This window comes from Nuphar pumila, chromosome 9, assembly GCF_984573655.1.
Source record: "Nuphar pumila chromosome 9, dmNupPumi1.hap1.1, whole genome shotgun sequence".
NCBI lineage: Eukaryota > Viridiplantae > Streptophyta > Magnoliopsida > Nymphaeales > Nymphaeaceae > Nuphar > Nuphar pumila.
Window position 1 is genome coordinate 37710293 of NC_143257.1, and position 9606 is coordinate 37719898.

A 9606-nucleotide genomic window follows, 5' to 3' on the forward strand; every position below is an offset into this window, starting at 1 on the left:
TTTATTAGTTGTGTAATTGTAGATTGACATTTGAAATTAATAAATTAAATTTTAAGAAATATTTTGATTAATTCATGTTCCCTGAGGATTCGACCCGTACTTACCAGTTCGTGGAAAGTCGGTTTTTATACTTTTGGTTGACGATTTTCCAAAGGTTTTTTGAAAATCATTGTTTTAAAAATATCATTTCAAAAGATCAACCACCCTGCAAAGAACCCCCTCTCCTTTTCATTCTTTTATCCATGGATTTCTCTAAGTTTCAACGAATATCCAGACTTTGATTTCCTCTATGTCCTCTTTCACCATCTATTTATACATCATCCTTCACTTGCTCTTTTAATTTTTAGAGTTTATTTACGTTTCAAGTTTGCAGTGGGTTTTTAGATTTCATCTAATATCTTTTCTTATTGATGACCAGCGATGCCTCGCAATGGCATCGCCGATTCATATGTTTTAAAATTAAATTTCATTTACCTTTCCTTTTCTCCTTTGATTTTCCTCTGATTTACTATAATTTTCTCCTGTCTTCACTCCCAGGAAAGCACTACTGGTGGCGTTGAGTTGTCTGTGCAACGTCAACCCACCCTGTGCAACAGCAAAAAAATTCCCCAATTCTCACAATCTTGTTCTTTTTCTTTCCTTACTATTGAGTTTCAGAAGTTTATGTACATTATCATCCTGCGCATTATAGTTTCGATAAGTGTTTTTTCTTTTTCTTTTTCTTTTTCTTTTTCTTTTTCTTTTTCTTTTTCTCCTTTCTTTTCATTTCTTGTGATATCTTGTTCTATGATTCCTATCTCTAAGAGGCCATTCATGGAGTGGCATGTATCTTAGAAGATCATTAGTCATGTAGCTTATGTTTAGAAGATAATTAGTTATTCACATGTGGTCGGCTTGACTCCCAGTTTTAAACACCATCCTTATTAATTTGGTTGTGAGGGGGGGGGGGGTCATCATGAAATCAAAAGTTGATTGTCTCTCACTGGAGTAAATAATCTTCTGGTTATCTGATTAGCGTATCTGGGCATGTAAATAGAGATAGTGGTAAGTCCATTTTCCAATTCGTTGAGTTTTTTTTAGTCGTTAGATGTTTGATGTTTACATTAGAACCAGAATCACTGAAGTCGAGCTCAGTCCAGGTGCCAATCGGATCCATCAGAGTAGAAGTATACATAATGACTACTTAAAATATCATGGACATTCTTTAGATTGAGACTGCATGTTAATAAATAAATTTTCGGCTCGAGACATGACATTTTCAATATACCTGAATGGATCAGATTCCATTAGTGAATATAATTCTTCTTGGTTTCAATATGGTGCTGCTAGTTCGTTGATGATGGTATGTCTCTAAACCAAGCTGCTTATTTCTTTCTCTTGCTTATGCTTTATTCACAGATTGCCCATCATCTGTCTCCTTTGGGGCCCTGTTTCTGTCAAAAATTCTATGTGTTCTATTCTAACATGATCCATTATGATGAAGTGAATGTTCGATATTTTTTTTCTGTATATGAAATCCTCCGTCTGATGCACTTAATGCTCATTATATATGTTTTGCATATTGTCTTCCATCATATTTATTTACTTCATTGCACTGTCACTTACTCCCCTTTACCTCACCATAGCACAGTCCAACAAATATCACCATCTGTCACCCTGTGTATATACCCATTCATCATGCGTTATAGATTCTGAGATGGGACATTAGTTAATTTCATTTTCCAGAGATAAATTCATAGCGACACTTGATGGGCATTGCTATTAACTGTTAGAAACTCTTATCCTTATGCTTGTAAAACAGGTGATTCCCCATTGCTTAAAAGAATTTGAATGTTTTACTGTGGAATCGTACTCCACATACTTTCGAGTTATGGTAAGCTCGTATATGTTATAGTATTATCACAACTACATGGTCAATGATGTGTGAACTCATTGGGAATCCGACTGTCAAGAATGCTGGAATAAGGAGCTGTAGGTATGTATCAACTGCGAATTTCAATAAGAAATACATATCCTGGAGGTTTTGCCCCCTTGGAAAGTATGGCTGGAGTTACTGCGATTGATTGTTGGGGATTGTTTGCCCCTTTTCTTGTCAATGTTATATGATTATCCTCAGTTATATTCAAGAAATCATGACAAGTCAGTGTGTAAATGAGAATCTTCAAAATATGTTCCTTATAACTTTCCAATCTCACTAGAGGTGTTCGTCCTGTTAAAAATGTTTATCAGAGTGTTGTATCTGAGGCTGCAAGGAAAATTATTTTGAGGGTTCTTCTCCAAGTCCCATGAAGGGCCCGAACCTTCTTGAGCATTCAATGGCAATTGATGATTGAAAAGGGGGGGCCTGCGTACAGGTGGCATTGATATAGCAAAGGAGACTGTCACGCAGCTCAAAGTTTTCCAGCATAAGGGAAACGCATCAAAGTTAGCCTTCCATTAAACATTCAAGATGAGCATCACCTCCAGTACATTATTTTCAGCCTTCTTTAGCTTATTATGTCTCTGATTTCATCTTGGTAGTTCATTACATTCATTGTTTTTATTGATCTGATGCATCACAACTTTGTTCCTTCTTTTGTATAAGTCTCATTCAAATTCTACTTTCCATGTATTTCCTCTCTGTAGGTTGTTATTGTTCATTTTATTTTATGGGTCTGTTTCAGTTGTGTTCATGTATTTAGGATAAGTATTTATGAATCTGGGATAAACATTATCTGCAATAACTAGTTTGACAGCAAAAAGAGAGTTCAAATTTACAGCTCAAATTTAAAGAAATCGATATCATGATGAATTATGAGGAAAACAGGTTGATGTATCTAGATGTATTAGCTGACCCACTTCACTCAACCTCCTAGCCGCACGTATGTCTATGTCACTCACTCTCACAGAACCACTTTACAATGTATATCTCCTTCCTTGTTGTATTTCTTCTTCATCAACACCTATGCTGCCTGTACATCATGTGTAATATATACACATGTATATATATATATATATATATATAGATATAGATATAGATATGTACGTATACATGAATATAAGTATATATATATCACTTCCCATCTTCTTCGTCATATACATCTTGACATATGAGTATTTTACCATTGACATCTATATACAATTTTCTTCTATTTTCATACTAATCAAGTGTTTTTTTTGCATGAGAATATGAGGAAAAGATCATTACTTGGAGTTGTGAATTCAATTTTATGTGTTGTAATAGTTAGATCTTAATGAAAATTCTACATTTCCAAGTCTTAGATTAGAATGAATGAGCATTATAAATACCATGAATTACTTGTTCTCATATTTTTTTGCCTTTATTTTTCAAAATCTCACAATGGTGAAACACGAATGGCACGTGCACCGTTTCGTAAGAGGTAATCTATCCTAAGTTGATGATTTACATCAATGGCCATAGTCAGGATGTAAACAAAACTTAGTATTTTTATCTTTTATAAAATAACACTGGATCCACACTGGATCCTTGTTCAAAATTCATCATATTTCTTCTAAATACTTTCCTCTTTTATCAGAGTTTAATTTAAAATTAATTCAATATATATACCAATGACTATAGTCAGGGTATATTGAGAGTTAAATTCATTTTAAACTCTATAAAAGCACCAAAATGTATTTTATTCTTCATTTGAATTTAGATATGATTATTATATAATACATTCAATGACCATAGTCAGGAGTGTATTATATCATTAATCCTATTTACATTTCATTTAAAGAATAAAATAAGATTTTCAAATCCAATTTCAAGATTCTTTAAATTCATTCATCATAGAACATCATATTTTCAAAATTCTTTTCCAAAATCCAAGTGATCTCAAATATCATCCCTCAATCTCTATTTCAATTCATTCTTCTATCTTATTTCGAAGATTTAAGTTCTGATTTCAAAGTCCAATTTGACTTTGATATTTCAAATTCAATTTTATATTCAAAATCCCATTTTAAATTCAATTTCAAAGTTCAATTAACTTTGAAATCTCTGATTCATCTTCTGATTCTAAAATCAAATTCCAAATTCAAAGTCCAATTTGACTTTGAAATTCATTTGCATATTCAAGATTCAATTTTTTAAATTTTAAATCAAATTTCAAAGTTCAAATCAAACTTTGGAATTCTTAATGCATCTTCAGAATTCAAATTTGAATCAAATATCTCAAACCCAAAGATCCAAGTTTTGAGATTGATTCTGAATCTCAAAATCCAAGTTTTTTTATAAGTTTTAAATTCAATCTGGGTTTTCAAAAACCCAGATCCATCTTCAAAGTCCCATTTGGACTTTCAAAATCCAAGTCCACAGTTAGATCTTAATCCTAACTTGGATCCAGAATTCAATTCCATCTTGGATCTCAGACTTCAGATCCAAATCCATTTTAGGATCCAGAACTCAGTTCCACTTTGGATCTCAGACTTTAGATCCAAAATCCATCTTAGGGTCCAGAGTCCAACTCTATCTTGGATCTCAGATTTCAAATCCTAAATCCATTTTAAAGATCCAAAATCCATTTTAAGATTCAGAATCCAATTCCATCTTGAATTCCAGATCTTGGATCCAATTCTATTTAGGATCCAAAATCCAATTCTATTCCCAACTCTAGATTTCAAATCCAATTTCATTCTCAGATCTCATCTGAACTTCCTAAATCCATTTCTATTTTTCAAATGCCATTTGGATTTCTCAAAATCCATCCTGATTTCAGATTTTAAATTCAAAATCCATTTCAAATTTTATTTCTTCTCCTAAATCTAAGTTCAAAAGTCCACCTTCTGACTTTGAAATTTCCTTCCTTTTTCCTTTTATCTCAGCTTCAAAATCATTCTTTTCAAATGAAAATTTATTTTCCCAACTCTGATTATTCCAAAAACTTGGAACTTTAAATCTTAAGTTCTAAGTTAGAAACCATTTCTTCACTTTATTTTAACACTTGAAAACTTTTCAAAAATATAATTTAAAAGAGCATACATCCTTGCATTGCACAAAGCATGATTCTTTATGCATTTAGACTTAGGATAAATCCTTAGATAATATTTAGGCAAAGCAAAAAAGCATAAATTTGATCCTTGGTTCGATTACCTCTGGTAAAGGCGCCAGGAATGGTCGAACCTCGTACCGATGAGCGAATCCCGTCTCTCCATTTTCCCGCAATATTTCAAAACGGAGGCGAGTTAATTTTCTAAATATTTTTAAATCGAGGTCAAATGAGACCCTGCAAAAGTGTTCCTCTTCTTCTCTCTTCTTTTCTTTTCTCTTCTCTCTTTCTTTTTGTCTTTTATTTTCTCCCTCAAAAAGGAGGAAATAAATGTTGGAAAGAGAAAGAGAAGGAAGAGAGAGAAACCACAAAGAGAGGAAAAATTTTGCGATGATCACACAACCATTTCATTACCTAGTTGTTGTCACCGTCTTCAGGATATGACAATCACCTCATTATATATAGTTACTGCCTCCATTTCTATTGGCATATACATCACTGCTTTGCATAGTTGCAATTCACCTTAGCACTCTATCATTTATTCCACACCAGCATCACCTTATAACATCACCTACTGTCTTTCACAAGCATTCCAAAACATGACAACCTTTGCTTAACTCACTCAACAGCAACCTGCCATATATCCACAGTTTCCTGTAGCACTCCCTACAACCATTTTTTTTACTCCTTCACTCAGTGCCACTTGTCGCCTAGCATATATCAACACTTGCCATCTTCATCATATGTGCATTAGTACACTATGGGAATGTGTTACCCCACCTGCTGCTACAACTTCTCACTGTAGTAATACTCCACCTTCCCTTGTATCTCCCCTTTCAGCAGGTTATATTTCCACTTCACTAGCTGGTCCCAATGTGTTGTAGCTTCTTCTTCTTCACATCAGCCCAATGGAAGGCTGGAATTTCTTTCATCTCTTAAACATGTCTAGGCAAGCATGCATATACACTTTCCTACAAGCTTTCACATGGCCCATAGAGATCACATGCATATTTTCCCATTGGTCTAGGCATAATATTTAGATATTATGTATGTATTCTTCATTTAGAGTCAGCATAATGTAATCGTCGCAAAAATTTTCCCGCCTTCCCTTCTTTGCGGAAGAGAGAGGGAAATGCTTTCGCGATTCAAACTTGACCGGATTTTAGAAATTGTTTTGAAATACTCACCTCCGTTTTGAAAATTGTGGGAAAATCCATGGGATGGGGCTCGACCTGTCGGTACGAGAATCGACCGTTCCTGCCGCCTTTAACAGGGGTAATCGAACCAAGGACCAAAATTGTGCTTGACATAGTTAAATCATCGAAATTGTGTTCTATCCTAAATGCACAGAGAATTCAGGCATGTGCTATGCAATCTTGTAAAATGCAAGTTGGAAAATATGATGTATGCTTAGAAAATATTTGGAGTTGAAAAGTATTTCTCAGGAAAAGATGGAAATCAATCTCTCAGAAAACTCAGACGAAGAAGATTTGAAATCTCGGGAAAGTTTATAAGATTTGGAAAATCTTGAAGAAGTGAGAATCTCAAGAAAATCTTGAGAAAGTTTATAAAGACTTAGAAAACCATGAAGAGATGAGAATCTCAGGAAAAATGGAAGGAATTCTTGAGAAAAGATGAACATTTGAAAAGGAAAGCACTTGTTGGGATAACTCGGACTTTGAGAATTTTCTTAAGAAAATGATAGAAAATTTATAGAAAAATTCTTTGGAGAAGGAAATTCAAAACTTAGGAAATTGAATTCCTGAGAATCTTGTCTTTTGAAATGTCTGAAAATCAACTTGGATTCTTGAGAAAGATGAGAAATTCCTTTTGAAAGTGTCTTAAGAAAATAATATTTTCAAGGAAAATCACAGGAAAACTTTGATTTGGAAAATCCAACTTCGAAAATCTTCATAGTTTCTTGAGAAATCGATTCCGATGAAGTGAAAAATTTCTTGAGAAAATCATGAGAAAAACAGATGATGCAGATGATTTGAATGAATGAATGTACTTTGAAAAGATTTCTAAAAAAAATTGTTGGAAAAATGTGTATTAAGCCAAAGTAAAACCTTCACATATTCTAACTGTGGACATGAATATGTTCGGAGTTCATTTGAATTAATTCACAATATTTTGAAAATTTAGAAATATGATGTGCATTTTTAAGATAGCCTAAGGGTGTAGGCTCAATGTGACTGGTAGAGAGATGATGGATCTGGGTCTCATCCATATTCCGACTAAGGCCGTAAATATGGACTCCACCGAGTTCATCAACTCTCTAAGAGTTGGTGCATGTGCCATTCGTGTTCATCCACGGTGAATTTTGAAAATTTGAGATATATGCATCATAGAATCAGGATATTACTGAAATCAAACTATATGAGATGCAGCCTAATCTAAGCATTAAAAGTAAATATTATTCCAAGTTTGATTATTACATCTCTGACATAAAAAATAAAAAAAAATAAATAAATAAATAAAAGAAATACAGTGTAAAAGAATCAGCATCCTCCAGATTTTCCTGCAAAATGAGAATTAGTACAAGGAAACCAAGGAAATGGGTATATATACTATATACAACGAAGATATACATGTATATATATATAAATACTTGAATTGGTGCTAAATGACATATGATAATAAAGATGTATTTACAAAAAAAAAATATGTGATATCAAAGGCACATGAAGGGATCTATATATATATACAAATATATATATATATATATATATATATATATGTATGTATGTATATGTATACATATATATGTATATATACATATATACATATACAAATAGATAGATATACATGAATATACATATATATATAGATATATATATATACCTATAATAAGAAAATATACACATTAATGGAAATTCCATATAATGGGTAAAATCAGAAAATACAGGTATATATAGTTTCTATAGGTGATTTTACACAGCCGTATTTCCCAAATTACAAGATAATTTTCAATAAAAATGGGTATGGAGCTTCCCTATATATCAATAACGAAGCCTGTAAAAGATGGTCAAGAGATCATGAACGGATATGGATATATCCGTTCATGAAGGTGGTTGTTTATCATGACTGGATACCTGCAGCGGAAAAAAGAATGACTTCAACAAGTATAGCCCATTACTTTCATGAACCAGTATCGATTCTAAAATCGATCTTCTGGATTGGATACTTGACCCGGATAACCAATGAATATTATGCCTTTCAACATATTTGAGGCTATACAATATATTCATCAACAATCCAACTATGACATATTAGCTAAATTAGATGATTATGATGAACAGAATTTGTAAAAACAAAGAACAGAAAACAGGAATCCTTTGTAAAACCAAAAATACTATGATGAATCAAAACTGGAAATCAAACAACATGATCAGTTTGGCTAATTGAAAGGAAAAGAAAACAAACAAGTACAAATTGATATATATCAAAACCACAAGAAGTTCATTTAGAAAATTTCTGTTTAGATGATCGAAGATGTTATTCATGCATAAGCAAAAAGTAATCTTACCACAAATAAAAGGTTAGCAATGTAGACAGGGTGATGAATATATTACAGGAAAATTAATGGAAAATGAAAACAGCAACTGTTGAAGCTAATAAAAAAAAATCAGAGATTCAGACATCAACTAATGCAAAAGAGGAAATTCAATCTATACGATTCATTGAAACAGAATTTTAATAGTAGATTGAAATGTAACAAAAAACTCAAACAAAGTTGAAACAGCTAACACAGGAAATCAAAGGCATGAGCCACAAAAGAATTAAAATAACAAAACAGAAAAAAAAAAACACAAAGAATCCTAAAAACCAGGAAATAATAAATACAACCTTCGATCTAATTTTATTTTTTTCGTTTTTCTGCAGCTGGACTGAAGTGGAGATGAACACGCTGGACCTCTTGCTGTGGAGCTGAAAGAAATGATGGGCAGCTTGCTGGTGGGCTGAAAAAGATGCAGTTTTGTTGCTGGATTCTGGTTTTTGGCTAGCTGGTGCTGGAGGAGAGGATGAAACAGAAGTTGATGGCTGGATGGAGGTCTGCGATGGGCACCTCTGCTGCTGGGGCTTCTGCTGGGCTGAAGAAGGATGGCAACCGTTGAAATGCTTGGTGGCTGAGCTGAAGGAAAGTAGGTTGAAGATGATGGGTTGAAGAAGGATGGGCTTCACGCTGGGCTGAAGAAGGGGATGAAGACCACGTCTTCTGCTGGGCTGCTATAGATGCAGTTTGGCTGATGGATCCCCTGCGGCTGGTGGTGTATGGCAGCCTCTGGTGGGTTGAAGAAGGATGGCCGCAACACGTTGGAGGTGAAAGGAGGCTCCACGCTGAGAATGAAATCCCTGCAGAAATCCAAAAAAATAGCAAATTAATCCTCCCCCCTCTCCTCAGCCTCCATCGGTCAGCTCCTCTTTTCCTTCTTTGGTGAATCTCCTGCAATAAGCACCAAAAACCCTCAATCGGCCAATTTTTTTTCCCTTCCAATCGATCAATGGTTGGCCATTTTTTAAAGACCTTCAGCCCCTTGAAGAAAACGCAGCCTTGAGCTTCCGTTACAATTTTTGAAATTTTTTCAAATTGAAACTTAATGCTGTCGTTTTC